Below are 15,871 nucleotides of genomic sequence, written 5' to 3'. Positions count from 1 at the left end.
AATGATAAAAGACCCAACATAAACCATGAATTATGATATCTCAGAACTTTCTTACACTAGACCGTTAGCATGAAGGCTGAAGTTCCTGGGCCACTATGGGACTCTATCGAGATAAAGTTAAGTGGCTTCAATTTGTCAAGCCCTCTTATGAGCTATGAGGCAAGGTCCTTGGCATGTTTTCCTCACCCTGTACTAAAATAAATCTTCTGATTTGGAAATGGGAGAAGCAAGTGATAAACTTATTTAAGCCAACATTAGGTCATCCTATCGTGACCAAAGCCAATGTTAAAACGACAGATGGATTCCATTACGGAGGTTATGGGTGCCTTCAACTTTTGACTCATGGAGAACTTGGTGGAAATCAGAATTCGATCGGGTCCCAAAATACATGAATATGTTTTTAATACTAAAATGTAATAGTAAATAAAAGTGGTAGACTGCATCCGATAAATGTATCAGGCAATTTGGCTTGAACAGTGCGGTTGAGTTTATGGAACACAACTGGGCACTACACTCTTATCACTATGGGGCACCGCCTTGGTCCGGTCATCTGGTTTGGTCACCTCTTCACTGGGTTATGTTCAGCATCTTCTGTGTTGATTTGGCTGCAAAGTTATAATTTTGAGTTAAACCAATGCAGGAGACGCCAAAGATGCTGGAAAATGACAAAGATGGTCTCGTTACTGAGTGAAGAAGACAGGGTCAATATTTTTTTTATTTGTTTAACCTCTTCCAGACCCGCCTAAATCAAGCAAAATGGCTGCTGGCAGGTAAAAGATTTTGCTGTACAAAAATCAAATTCTGGCAAACTTGAAATATTTGTGAAACACCAGGAATGTTTCCATTATCCCTTCACTGCCCTAGTCCACTGGCAATGTTACCAATATCCCTTCACTGCCCTAGTCCACCAGGAATGTTTCCATTATCCCTTCACTGCCCTAGTCCACCAGGAATGTTTCCATTATCTCTTCACTGCCCTAGTCTACCAGGAATGTTACCTATATACCAGTAGCATAGCTACCAGGGGGGCAGAGGGTGCCATCGCCCCGGGCCCAGTACTCAAAGGGGGCCCACCCCGAGCTATACTACTGTAACTGTATTTGCGTGCACAGAGTGCTGATACAGGTACATTCTGTGGCAGAGCAGGGAGAATCGATCTCCCTGCTCTGCTGCCGGCCGCTATGGGGCCCCTGAGCAGGCGGGAGGGCCGGTGCCCACAGTGGGCCCCCCGCCTGTCATCGCAGGGTCAGCTGTATTGGCATCTAGTTAAAGCAGCTGACCACATTGATGTGAGAAGTAGCAAACTCCTCCCCATCCATGTCATATAACCAGCCCCCACCCCCTCATTAATAACCCCTACCTCCCCCAACCATTGTCATGACAGCCTCCGTCCATGCCGAGGGGTGTGGCTTTGCGCCGGCCTGTTCTTGACACTGATATTGGCGAATTCTCACGGGGATAGCCACCAACCAACCCCCTCCTTATCACCAACCCACCCAAAAATAAGCCAATTAAAATAAAACCAGGACACCAAATTATTTTGGAAAAAATATGGCCACAGCAGCCTTTATTTAAAACAACAAACAGGAAAACATTCAAGAATAAAATAACATTGAATGCTGGGAGGAGTCCTTGAAGCTCCCAAAATCTGGTGATTAACAAATATATAAAGTAAACACAAATCAGCCCCAAATTTTACTCCCAGCCGTTACCCCACTGTCTCGGGAGCACCATAACCACAAGGGTTCCAATGTTCACTCAAACATCCTGGGGATCCAAGAACCTTGCCGACTTCCCAACCCCATTTCAACAGATCCAAAACCTATTAAATGACAGAAAGGAATAAAACATATGTCCATGGATTCCAATTTCCAACCAACTTTAAGGACTCCCCAACCTCCACAACGCGAGCCTTTGAACACCTCAAAGGCCTGAGGCCCTCACCACACCAAACAGCTATGGCCCTTTAAATGCAGACACTGCCCTATTGACCTTAATCCTGGTTTTCTTAATTTTGGCCACCGACCTCGCATTCTGCCAACATATTCGTGGCACAATCTCAGACCACACAGTAGTAATCCCACAGTATGACAACCACAGGCGCAACAAGTCATGCTTAATATCCTTTACTAACTCCCTGAAAGGCCGGACCCCCAAATCGTTGCCGCCCACATGCAACACCAAAATGTCTGGGCCCTGTCCAACCGGGCGCTGCCATGAATTTCACGCAACACCCGATTCCAAGTCACCCCCGGAAGCCGAGCCACCTGATGACGGCCGCACTCCTGGGAAAACCAAGCTGTCTACATTCCTTCTTCACAACAGCTCGCAAAGCTCCCCAATGGACATACGAATGGCTGAAAATCCACACAAGCAGCGGGGTGGAACCTGTAAAAACAACAAAGAAAAACAAGGCTCTAAGAATCTAACAGAGGGGAAAAATGTTAAACAAAAACTCTCACCAACTAAAGCTCGGAAGCACCCCTTTCGGCCCGACATAACCCCGATAACACCGCCGTCTCCCAATACGCTGAACCGCTGCAGCTCCAAGCCCTCCTTATGTCGCCCCAATATGAAATATATGAGGCGCAAAATGAGATTCGTCCAAACCCAGCCTGCGCACACCATTTCTAAATATGGCAATGAACTGGTACCTGGACAAAAAGGTCCCGTCCGCATGACATAATATAGGACCAACACAGCTGGGCTGCTAGGCAAGAAAACGTTGCAAACACTCAACTAGACACAGAAATGAACCCTGGATGGGGCCCAAAACAACCTGCTTACCCTTACCCTCCTGGTCCATTTTAGATTGATGCAGCCAGAACTCCACTCCATTCATGGTAATCACCACATCCTTGTCCAAAAGAGTCCCCGACAAGCTTTTACTCGGCGCAACTAACTCACCGGCCCTATGAGCCCCAAAAAATTAGAGGGAAAAGGCCAACCTAAAAAGACAGATTTCGAAAAATGAACTGCAAAATGACCCCATCAACCCCCCCCCCCACACCACGGGGGCGTGGCTTTTGTTAATGTGGGCACTATAGTTGTAAGATTTGTACCCCATCTTTTAAACAGAGGCCTATACTAAGAGTGGTTCTTACTCCGCGATCTTCTGATCTTCTTTCTTCAATTAAAAAGCAGCCATCCTGGTAAGGATAGCTTCACATTAATACGTTGTTTTCTGCCGACGTCAAAAAACAGTATTCTGATGAGAACTCCGACGGAGTCTCGAAAGAGACACTTGAGTGAAGCTGAGAGTGTGACATGGCCTGAAACATGGACTGACAGAGAGATGCATATTCCACAGTGCCTATTCCACAATGCCACCATGCCTATTCCACCATGCCTATTCCACCGTGCCTGTTCCACCATGTCTGTTCCACCATGCCTATTCCACTATGGCTGTTCCACCATGCCTATTCAACCATGAATGTTCCACCATGCCTATTCCACCATGCCTCTTCCACCATGCCTGTTCCACCATGCCTGTTCCAGCATGCCTGTTCCACCATGCCTGTTCTAGCATGTCTATTCCACTATGGCTGTTCCACCATGCCTGTTCCACCATGCCTGTTCCAGCATGCCTATTCCACTATGGCTGTTCCACCATGCCTATTCAACCAAGACTGTTCCTCCATGTCTGTTCCACCATGCCTATTCCACCATGCCTGTTCCAGCATGCCTATTCCACTATGGCTGTTCCACCATGCCTATTCAACCATGCCTGTTCCACCATGCCTGTTCCACCATGCCTATTCCAGCATGCCTATTCCACCATGACTGTTCCACCATGCCTATTCCACCATGCCTATTCAACCATGACTGTTCCACCATGCCTGTTCCAGCATTCCTATTCCACTATGGCTGTTCCACCATGCCTATTCAACCATGCCTGTCCCACCATGCCTGTTCCACCATGCCTGTTCCACCATGCCTATTCCAGCATGTCTATTCCACCATGACTGTTCCACCATGCCTGTTCCACCATGCCTATTCCAGCATGTCTATTCCACCATGACTGTTCCACCATGCCTATTCAACCATGAATGTTCCACCATGCCTGGTCCACCATGCCTGTTCCACCATGGCTGTTCCACCATGCCTGTTCCACCATGCCTGTTCCACCATGCCTGTTCCAGCATGCCTATTCCACTATGGCTGTTCCACCATGCCTATTCAACCATGACTGTTCCTCCATGTCTGTTCCACCATGCCTATTCCACCATGCCTGCTCCAGCATGTCTATTCCACTATGGCTGTTCCACCATGCCTGTTCCACCATGCCTGTTCGACCATGCCTATTCCAGTATGCCTATTCCACCATGACTGTTCCACCATGCCTATTCAACCATGCCTGTTCCACCATGCCTGTTCCACCATGCCTGTTCCACCATGCCTATTCCACCATGCCTGTTCCACCATGCCTGTTCCAGCATGCCTATTCCACTATGGCTGTTCCACCATGCCTGTTCCACCATGCTTGTTCCACCATGCCTATTCCACCATGCCTATTCCACCATGCCTGTTCCAGCATGCCTATTCCACTATGACTGTTCCACCATGCCTATTCAACCATGACTTTTCCACCATGCCTAATCCACCATGCCTATTCCACCATGCCTATTCCACCATGCCTGTTCCACCATGCCTATTCCACCATGACTTTTCCACCATGCCTATTACACCATGCCTGCTCCACGATGCCTATTCCACCATGACTTTTTCACCATGCCTATTACACCATGCCTGCTCCACCATGCCTATTCCAAAAGACTAAAATGAGAGAACTGGAGACTGTACATTATTGTGAATGGTTGAACGTCCTAAGTACCAGTACCTCCATATTTGATAGTGCTTTCCATGTTAGTGGCTTTTTGTGGAAGCAAGCAACACTCAGTCAAGGCTAGTGAAAGCACATTGTTCCCAGCCTGAGCCCTTGCACTTCCACATTTCTGAAGGCACTACCAGGTCCAAGAATTTTCAGTAGCGACTTGCACTCTTCGTCTCTCTCTTCTTGGCAGGTTCAATTTGTCAGCAGTCCAGAGCAGGTCTCCTGGTCTCTTATTGCTCTATCTGACATTAACCCCTTTGGCTAGCTGCACTCAGTCACTTGTATTACTATCACCCACTGAATCTGACCATGAGGCGCTGAGGAGTCTAAAGTGTATGCTTACATGTAGAACCCAATTCGCCAAAGTGATTACACCAGAAAATTGGTGTAGAACACATTGCAAAGTCGCAAGAGGTTTATGTCACAAATCGTAGTGCAAAAATTTTGCAGCATTTGGACGCCAGTCCTGACTACCTCCACTAAAGTGGTCGCAGCATTGGCAGGATAGGGACATAGCTTACGCCAGATGCAGGGTAGCTTACTCCAGAAATCGGAGGCACCCCACTTGTAAGATGCACCTGATTCATAAAGTGGCCTTCTGATGAGGCCACTTACTCGTACTCCACCACGCTTTTCTTTAAGACTTGGTGGTTTTAATGAATTAGGGCATGTTTTTCGAGGCTTTCAGAAACAAAGACATTTTCATGCAGAAACCGCCACCCCGGAAAGTCCTTTTATGGTGAGTTTTACTTTTCATGAGCCTGTTTTGAAGAGGTTTTGAAGGAAGAGTTTTTCTCCTTGAAGCCTTTTTTTGAAGCGTTTTATTGGGCAGTGCTAGTGTGGAGCAAATTCCATAGGGATCCAGGCTTTGCTAGGTTTTGCTAACACACCGTTTTTTGTTGTGGATTTTCTCCTAAAAAATTGCTTCAAAAACTTTTAGAAACCCTTTTTTATTATCTTTTATGGGAAGTTCACTGTGCTGTTCTTTTAAGAAGTTTTTTTGATATTTTTTTCCTGAAGAACTGTTAAAAAAGGCCTGGTGGGTGAAAAAAAAATGCATGTCAGTTTTCCGAAGTGGATTCTAGTGGAATCTGTTCCACACTAAATACTGCAAAATCAAAAGGCTGAGTGATTCAGGCAAAAAAAAAAAACTTTTCCAAAATGTTTCATAAAAATTTAAAGGGAATCTGTCACCAGGTTTTTGCTACCTCATCCGAGAGCAGTATGATGTAAGGGCTACCTGCTGTCATTTTGATAAAATCTCTGTTTTTTTCTGCTGAAGATCTAGTAGTTCTCTGAATGCTGAGCTCTGTATAAACCAACACCACTGATTGGCAGCTTTCTGTGTACACTGTGCATAGGCAGCAAGTTTACCAGTCCTCCAGTGAAAATTTCCTACTGCTAAAACAGTGACTTTATCAAACCTACAGCAAGAAGCTCAGCAAGTTACACATCACTGGAATCAGGGCCTCTGTCCCTACATTATGCTGCTCTCAGATTAAGTGTTAAAGTCTTTGTGATGGATTCAGATTTGGGGGGAGTTGTGTGTGTGGTCTGGATTTATTTAATGGATCAAGTCTGCATTAGTTTATGGAAGTCTGGTCTGTCATCTACATTCGTTTTAAGGTTAGATAAAGGGGGTCATAAATACTCTTTGTGATTCAAATGCCATAGGTGTGCGGAGGCCAAAAAACGAGGCCATTTTCAATACCCCTTTTGTTTGTGATCTGAACTGATGTTTTCATCTATACAACTTTGTGGCAAATAGATAGTTGAACATCCACACAAAAAAACTATCGAAAAATGGCAATTCTGGCATCCTGATTTTTTTCTTCATTTTATAATTGAATATACGGTTTAAATAATGTTCGATTTTGATAGATCGGAGTATTTTTTGGACAAGATGATATGAAGAATATTTGATTTAGGTTTGTTTTTTATTTCTTTATTTTTAATGAAAATGATTAGAATTTTGTATTTCATTTTAACACTTTTTTTCTCATTTTTACTTTATTTTTTTTTTTGCTTCCTTAGGGGACTTGAACCTGCAAATATTTGATCCCTTATGCTACATACTGTATTACCACGGTATTTAAGTATATAGAGAAATTGCGGTTCTCCTATGAAGCTCAGCTGATGGTTGAACTTCACAAGAGGACCAATATGGCAGCATTTATTCAGTGTGTCAGCCCTCTCGTAGGATCTTTGTGCTCTTTTTGCAGCATTTTGTTGCGTTGTGTCCCATGATGCTCCATGCTTCCAATCCCTTATTCGTTACTGTTGTGTATATGTATTATTAGGTGAGTATCCACCACTCTTTGGTTTATGATTTATTTAGGTTCTCCACTGCACCCCAGGTGGCCATTTTCCAGGTGGTGCAATGTGGGGTGCGGAGGGCCGGGACGGCTGTGGTTACTAAGCAACAGGAAGCAGAGAAAGTGAAAGTGAAACACACTCAGCAGGATTGGTAGAGTGTGCACAGCGCTGATTGGTCAGCAGGAGCCTCTCCACCAATCAGAGAGCTGGATACTCGCTGACAGAAGAGCGCTCCACTGCCGCACAGGAAGTAGGAAGCTCCATTGCTGCCTGCCTACCGTCACCCCGTCTGCCCGCCTACCGTCACCCTGCCCGCCTGTAATCCCAGATGGGAAACACTGGCAGGAAGCAGAGAGCTTACAATATGTAAAGGTTGTATTACATGTGAGATGATGCTGATACGGCGCTGAAACACGTAGTGGTTAATAAAGAACCTTCAAGAAATATCAAACACAAGAGACTCCTTTTGCAGCAATTTTTAACCCCTTCAAGACGGAGCCAATTTCCGTTTTTTTCTTTGTGGTTTTTTTTCCTCCCCTTCTTCCCAGAGCCATAACTTTTTTTATTTCTCTGTCTACTTAGACATATTAGGGCTTATTTCTTTTTTTTCTTTTTTTGTTCGGGACTAGTTGTACTTTTGAATAACACTATTCATTTTACCTCATGGTGTATTGGAAAAAGAGGGGAAAAAATCCAACTGGGGAGAAATTGTTTAAAAAAAAAAGGCAATTCTGGCATTGTTTTTTGTTAATTGATCTTACTGAGTACACTTTGTGCTAAATATGACCTTTCACTATAATTCTACTCATCAGTACGATCGCAGTGATACCCAACAAGTCCAGGTTTTTTTATTATTTTTAGTGGTGAATAAAAAAATCTGACATTTTAAAAACAAAAATGGGGGATTGTGTCGCCATCTTTCGGAGACCAGTAACGGTTTTCTTTTTGGTCGATAGAGCTATGTGAACCATTATTTTCTGAGGGACAAGATGAGTTTTTTTATATACCATTTTGGGGTAGATGTGACATTTTGATCGCTGGTTAGAGCATTTTTGTGGAATTGCAGTGACCCAAAAAAACATAATATTGGCGTTCTTGATTTTTCTTTGTTTGCGGTGTTTATCGATTGGGTCAATTATTTTTATATTTAGATTGATCGGACTTTCCTGAATGTGACGATACTACATATGTAGTGAAAATGTAGGTGATTTAAAGTTATGATTTTTTTTTACATTTTCACTGGTCTTAGTCATTGTATGGGGGTATTATTAAGTGATGATATACTGGTATTATTCAGTGTCTGTATGACATTGTATTATTATATGATGGGATAGTGATATTATTCAGTCTATATATGGGGTATTATTAGGTGATAGTATAGTGGCATTGGTAGCAATAAACTTGGCACTCAGGATTGTGTGAACGTACAACAGAGTTATTGGCAATCCACAAATGTGTGGATCGCCAATAAATCTGTTATACGTTCATAAAATCCTGAGCGCCAAGTTTATTGCTCCTATTGGATTATGGATTGGAACCCTACTTAGGCACCAGAGTCGCTCACCGGAAGTGTCATATATCCCTTTTCTACAGTACAGTGGTATTACTCCGTCTCTGTATGAGATTGTATTATTAGGTGATGGTATAGTGCATTACTCAGTCTCTGTATGGCGGTATTATTAGGTGATGATATACTGGCATTATTCAGTCTCTGTATGGTGGTATTTTTATTCCTTGGTATAGTGGCTTTATTCAGTCTCTGTATGATATTGTATTATTAGGTGATGGTATACGGGTATTGCACAGTCTCTGTATGGCGGTATTATTAGGTGATGGTATAGTGGCATTATTCAGTCTCTGTATGATATTGTATTATTAGGTGATGGTATACTGGTATTACTCAGTCTCTGTATGGCGGTATTATTATTCCTTGCTATAGTGGCATTATTCAGTCTCTGTATGGCGGTATTATTATTCCTTTTTATAGTGGCTTTATTCAGTCTCTGTATGGTGGTATTATTTGATGATGGTATAGTGGTGCATTATTCAGTCTCTATCTCTGTATGATATTGTATTATTAGGTGATATACCGATATTACTCAGTCTTTGTATAGCGGTATTATTATTCCTTGTTATAGTAGCTTTATTCAGTCTCTGTATGGCGGTATTATTAGGTCATGGTATACCGGTATTACTCAGTCTCTGTATGGTGGTATTTTTAGACCTTGGTATAGTGGCTTTATTCAGTCTGTGTATGGTAGTACTAGTAGATGATGGTATGATGCTATTATTTGGAGTAGTGATAATCTACATACACAGACCCCAGTTTCTGGTGCAGCATAGAGCAGACTATATTCTCCAAAAGAGCCCATGGTGGGGTGCACCGTCCACACCACTGAGTACCACAGTTTGCTTGAACAACTGATGATAATATTTTTTACAGAATCACAACTGGTATTCAGTTATAAATGTGTGGCATCCCAGGAGTCCGGATGCGACAGTGTCATTTTCTTCCTCGGGGGGGGTGATGCCATGGCTGGAAGCAAGAGGAGTCCCCTTTCTAGGTAATTTCAGCATACAACACCTTTCCTGACTCCAGACCAGAAGGGGGAGCTCTAACAGATGTTTTAGGGGAACTTCCTTAAAAATTCTGGCCTGGAGGAGGGGTTAGTCAGTTCAGTGTGAGAGAGCAGTCAGTGAAGGAGGAAGAGATAAGAAGTGAGGAGAATCTGGGGAATATGAGCTGCGACTGAGCTCACCCCAGGACTAAGCGCCGAAGACTGGACACCGGAGTCCATGTTTGTGTGGGAACTTCATGCCCCGCAACCAAATCCAGAGGACAGGAGATTGCAGGTCTCCTGGCCCCAGCTGACACCTGAAGGCACAGCAGCATACGAGAGCCCGGAGTCACCATGAGGGATTGACACCTGGGACAGGCTCAAGCTGCCTGCCATACGGGTAGTGTTTCACTAAGTGGACAGACTGAGAGAGGGACTTGAGGAGAACTAAAAGCACCAAGCACCCAAAGAACAGCACAGTAGGAAGGCCTCCAACCCCACCTGGCTAGGGGGACTCTGAATTGTTTCCAGGCTGCCTGGATCTCCATCGCCAGTTGTGACTTGTGCCCCGGACAGCACCTTCAACCTGAGATTAAAGGTAAAGGAACTACAGTCCTTGTGTCTTCCACTCATTTCCTGCATCCTCATTCCTGCACCCCAACATCCACCATCCCTCATAAACTGTTCTGGTAGCCCTGGGGCCCCGCTCCACCTGTGGGGAGCTGAACCACCTTAGCTGCAACACCACCGGCCCCAGCGGTCCTCTTAAGCAGCGTCGGCCATCTATAGCCGAACACCACAGGTGGTGTCACGAACAATCCCCTCTTTTCCCTATACAAACTTTATTCCCATTTCCACTATCATCCTTTTTCTATTCTCCATCCCTTTAATTGTGTACCCAGGGCCACAGACCGGGTCACCGCTGCCGTGACCACCCCTTTAAGAGCAGTGCGACCTGTTTCCAAGTACCCCAAGGCCCTAGCAGGTGTTGCAAACGCGCTTGTCCTTAACAGAGCAAACCCTACCAATAAATGTTGAGTTTACATGGACCTTTAGGCTATGCTCTCGTGATGAGCTTTTGGTGCGTTTTTGATGCTGCGCATTTTTATTGCAACAAAACCGCAGCGTTTTCCAGTTCCAGCAAAATTGATGGGATTTAGCTTGTTGGTAACTCAACGTAAACTCAGCTGCAATGTGAGTTTCATATCTGCAGCATGTCGCATTTGCATGCGGGCATGCCAAATTTTCTATTTGGATTCTCCTCATCGATTTGCATTAGATGCACAAAATCCGTAGATATGAAAGGTGGAGGAAACACATAAAAAAACGCATATAATCCACACCTAAGTATATCAATAAAGTTTTGTCAAAGCTCAGGAAGTACCAGGAAATTGTTGTGAGTTCCGTTCTCGAACTCCCTCCTGTGGTCATGAATGGTACTTCGGTGAGTTCTGTCCGTGGACTCCCTCTGGTGGCTGTGAGTGGAGCTGCTGGTTCTGAGATTCCTTCTCCAGCTGCCCTCGTTTGGGGCTAGGCTGATTCTCTATTTAACTCCACTCAGATCGTTACTCCATGCCAGCTGTCAATGTTCTAGTACTGGTTCAGATCTCTCCTGGATCTTTCTGAGGACCTGTCTACTCCAGCACAAGCTAAGTTCCTGCTTGTTCATTTGTTACATATGGTTTTTCTTGCTAAGTTCTAGTGCAGCTTGCTATCATGAAACTACCTGGCTAGCTGGAAGCTCTGGGGGTGCAGAGTGGCACCACCGCATCGTGAGTCGGTGCGGGGGTATTTTTTGCACACTCTGCGTGGTTTTTGTAGCTTTTTGTGTTGACCGCAAAGATCCCTTTTCTATCCTCAATCTGTTTAGTTAGACTGGCCTCTCTTTGCTAAAACCTATTTCATCCTGTGTTTGTGATTTCCTCTTATCTCACAGTCAATACTTGTGGGGGGCTGCTTTTACCTTTGGGGAAATTTCTCTGAGGCAAGTAAGGCTTTGTTTCCTTTCTTTAGGGGTAGTTAGCTCTTAGGCTGTGAAGAGGCGTCTAGGCAGAGTCAGGCACGCTCCACGGCTGTTTCTAGTTGTGTTGATAGGAGTAGGGTTTGTGGTCAGCAGAGTTCCCATTTCCCCAGGGCTCGTCCTGATTCCGTGTTTAACTATCAGGTCATTCCTGGTGCACCTAACCACCAGGTTCATAACAGTACAGCTGGCCCACAAAGTGTTAATGCATCTCAATAGAGAGAAAAGAGAAGTTCTGAGACCATTTTTTTTTTCTCTGCAGTGTGTTTTGCCTTTCTTTTCCCCTTAAACTCTGGGTGGTTCAGAACTTAGGTGTGGATATGGACATTCAAGGTTTGTCCTCTAGTGAAGATCAACTCGCTGCAAGGGTACAAAACATTCAAGATTATGTAGTTCAGAATCCTATGTTGGAGCCTAGAATTCCAATTCCTGATTTGTTTTCTGGGGATAGATCTAAATTTCAGAATTTCAAAAACAATTGTAAACTGTTTCTTGCTCTGAAACCCCGCTCTTCTGGTGACCCTATTCAGCAAGTAAGAATCATTATTTCTTTGTTGCGTGGCGACTAGTGTTGAGCATTCCGATACCGCAAGTATCGGGTATCGGCCGATATTTGCTGTATCGGAATTCCGATACCGAGATCCGATATTTTTGTGGTATCGGGTATCGGTATCGAAACAACATTAATGTGTAAAATAAAGAATTAAAATAAAAAATATTGCTATACTCACCTCTCCGACGCAGCCTGGACCTCACCGAGGGAACCGGCAGCATTGTTTGCTTAAAATTCGCGCGTTTACTTCCTTACGTGAAGTCCCGGCTTGTGATTGGTCGCGTGCCGCCCATGTGGCCGCGACGCGACCAATCACAGCAAGCCGTGACGTAATTTCAGGTCCTTCAGGATTTTAAAATTACGTTCCGGCTTTGTGATTGGTCGCGTCGCCCATGTGACCGCGACGCGACCAATCACAAGCCGTGACGTCACGGGAGGCTGGACACGCGCGCATTTTAAAATGCGCGCTTGTCCTGCCTCCCGTGACGTCCCGGCTTGTGATTGGTCGCGTCGCCCATGTGGCCGCGACGCGACCAATCACAGCAAGCCGTGACGTAATTTTAGGTCCTTCAGGATTTTAAAATTACGTTCTGGCTTGTGATTGGTCGCGTCGCGGTCACATGGGCGACGCGACCAATCACAAGCCGTGACGTCACGGGAGGCAGGACAAGCGCGCATTTTAAAATGCGCGCGTGTCCTGCCTCCCGTGACGTCCCGGCTTGTGATTGGTCGCGTCGCCCATGTGGCCGCGACGCGACCAATCACAGCAAGCCGTGACGTAATTTTAGGTCCTTCAGGATTTTAAAATTACGTTCTGGCTTGTGATTGGTCGCGTCGCGGTCACATGGGCGACGCGACCAATCACAAGCCATGACGTCACGGGAGGCAGGACAAGCGCGCATTTTAAAATGCGCGCGTGTCCAGCCTCCCGTGACGTCACGGCTTGTGATTGGTCGCGTCACCCATGTGACCGCGACGCGACCAATCACAAAGCCGGAACGTAATTTTAAAATCCTGAAGGACCTGAAATTACGTCACGGCTTGCTGTGATTGGTCGCGTCGCGGCCACATGGGCGGCACGCGACCAATCACAAGCCGGGACTTCACGTAAGGAAGTAAACGCACAAATTTTAAGCAAACAACGCTGCCGGTTCCCTTGGTGAGGTCCAGGCTGCGTCGGAGAGGTGAGTATAGCAATATTTTTTATTTTAATTCTTTATTTTACACATTAATATGGTTCCCAGGGCCTGAAGGAGAGTTTCCTCTCCTTCAGACCCTGGGAACCATCAGGGATACCGTCCGATACATGAGTCCCATTGACTTGTATTGGTATCGGGTATCGGTATCGGATTGGATCCGATACTTTGCCGGTATCGGCCGATACTTTCCGATACCGATACTTTCAAGTATCGGACGGTATCGCTCAACACTAGTGGCGACCCTCAAGACTGGGCATTCGCCCTGGCGCCAGGAGATCCTGCATTGCGTAATGTAGAAGTGTTTTTTCTGGCGCTGGGTTTGCTTTATGATGAACCGAATTCTGTGGATCAGGCAGAGAAAATTTTGCTGGCTTTGTGTCAGGGTCAGGATGAAGCGGAGGTATATTGCCTGAAGTTCAGAAAGTGGTCTGTGCTTACTCAGTGGAATGAGTGTGCCCTGGCAGCAATTTTCAGAAAGGGTCTTTCTGAAGCCCTTAAGGATGTTATGGTGGGGTTCCCCACGCCTGCTGGTCTGAATGAATCAATGTCCTTGGCCATACAGATCGATCGGCGCTTACGTGAGCGCAAAACTGTGCACCATTTGGCGGTATCCTCTGAGCAGAGGCCTGAGCCTATGCAATGTGATAGGACTTTGACCAGAGCTGAACGGCAAGAACATAGACGTCAGAAGGGGCTGTGTTTTTACTGTGGTGACTCCACTCATTCTATCTCTGATTGTCCTAAGCGCACTAAGCGGTTCGCTAGGTCCGTCACCATTGGTACTGCACAGCCTAAATTTCTTCTGTCCGTTACTCTGATTTGCTCTTTGTCATCCTATTCTGTTATGGCATTTGTGGATTCAGGCGCTGCCCTGAATTTGATGGACTTGGAGTTTGCCAGGCGCTGTGGTTTTTTCTTGGAGCCCTTGCAGCATCCCACTCCTTTGAGGGGAATTGATGCTACGCCTTTGGCCAAGAATAAGCCTCAGTACTGGACCCAGTTGACTATGTGCATGGCTCCTGCGCATCAGGAGGATATTCGCTTTTTGGTGTTGCATAATCTGCATGATGTGGTCGTGTTGGGTTTGCCATGGCTGCAGGTCCATAATCCAGTATTGGATTGGAAATCAATGTCGGTGTCCAGTTGGGGGTGTCAAGGGGTACATGGGGATGTTTCATTATTGTCAATTTCTTCCTCCACTCCTTCTGAAGTCCCTGAGTTTTTGTCGGATTACCGGGATGTATTTGATGAGCCCAAGTCTAGTACCCTACCTCCTCATAGGGATTGTGATTGTGCTATTAATTTGATTCCTGGTAGCAAGTTCCCTAAGGGACGACTTTTCAATTTGTCTGTGCCAGAACACGCCGCTATGCGGAGTTATATAAAGGAGTCCTTGGAGAAAGGGCATATTCGCCCGTCGCCGTCACCATTGGGAGCAGGGTTCTTTTTTGTGGCCAAGAAGGATGGTTCTCTGAGACCTTGTATAGATTACCGCCTTCTTAATAAAATCGCGGTCAAATTTCAGTACCCTTTGCCTCTACTGTCTGATTTATTTGCTCGGATTAAGGGGGCTAGTTGGTTCACCAAGATAGACCTTCGAGGGGCGTATAATCTCGTGTGTATTAAACAGGGCGATGAATGAAAAACAGCATTTAATACGCCCGAGGGCCATTTTGAGTACCTGGTGATGCCATTCGGCCTTTCTAATGCTCCCTCTGTGTTTCAGTCCTTTATGCATGACATCTTCCGAAAGTATCTGGATAGATTCATGATCGTATATTTGGATGATATTTTGGTCTTTTCGGATGATTGGGAGTCCCATGTGAAGCAGGTCAGAATGGTGTTCCAGGTCCTTCGTGCTAATTCCTTGTTTGTAAAGGGATCTAAGTGTCTCTTTGGAGTTCAGAAGGTTTCCTTTTTGGGCTTCATTTTTTCCCCTTCTACTATCGAGATGGATCCTGTTAAAGTCCAAGCTATTTATGATTGGACTCGGCCTACATCTGTGAAGAGCCTTCAGAAATTTCTGGGCTTTGCCAATTTTTACCGTCGCTTCATCGCTAATTTTTCTAGTGTTGTTAAACCATTGACTGATTTGACCAAGAAGGATGCTGATGTGGTGAATTGGTCCTCTGCGGCCGTTGAGGCTTTTCAGGAGTTGAAACGTCGTTTCTCTTCGGCTCCTGTGTCGTGTCAGCCAGATGTTTCGCTCCCTTTTCAGGTCGAGGTTGATGCTTCTGAAATTGGAGCAGGGGCTGTTTTGTCTCAGAGAAGTTCTGATTGCTCTGTATTGAAGCCATGCGCTTTCTTTTCGAGAAAGTTTTCGCCTGCTGAGTGTAATTATGATGTTGGCAATCGGGAGTTGTTGGCTATGAAGTGGGCATTCGAGGAGTG

The 15,871-nt window shown here is 45.4% G+C and overlaps 1 protein-coding gene across 1 annotated transcript in view; it reads left to right on the top strand.

The window, feature by feature from the left end:
• Window positions 1-7,400: 7,400 nt before the first annotated feature.
• The window catches only part of NT5C1B (5'-nucleotidase, cytosolic IB), a 46,370-nt gene continuing 37,899 nt past the window's right edge, over window positions 7,401-15,871 (top strand). The window contains exon 1 of the mRNA XM_077291473.1: window positions 7,401-7,522. The gene's annotated coding sequence lies outside the window, so the exon portion shown is untranslated. The remainder of the gene's footprint in view (window positions 7,523-15,871) is intronic.

This window comes from Ranitomeya variabilis, chromosome 2 (genome assembly GCF_051348905.1).
Source record: "Ranitomeya variabilis isolate aRanVar5 chromosome 2, aRanVar5.hap1, whole genome shotgun sequence".
NCBI classification, from domain to species: Eukaryota; Metazoa; Chordata; class Amphibia; order Anura; family Dendrobatidae; genus Ranitomeya; species Ranitomeya variabilis.
Note: the sequence above shows the minus strand (reverse complement) of the source record. Positions and strands in the feature narration are given on the sequence as shown.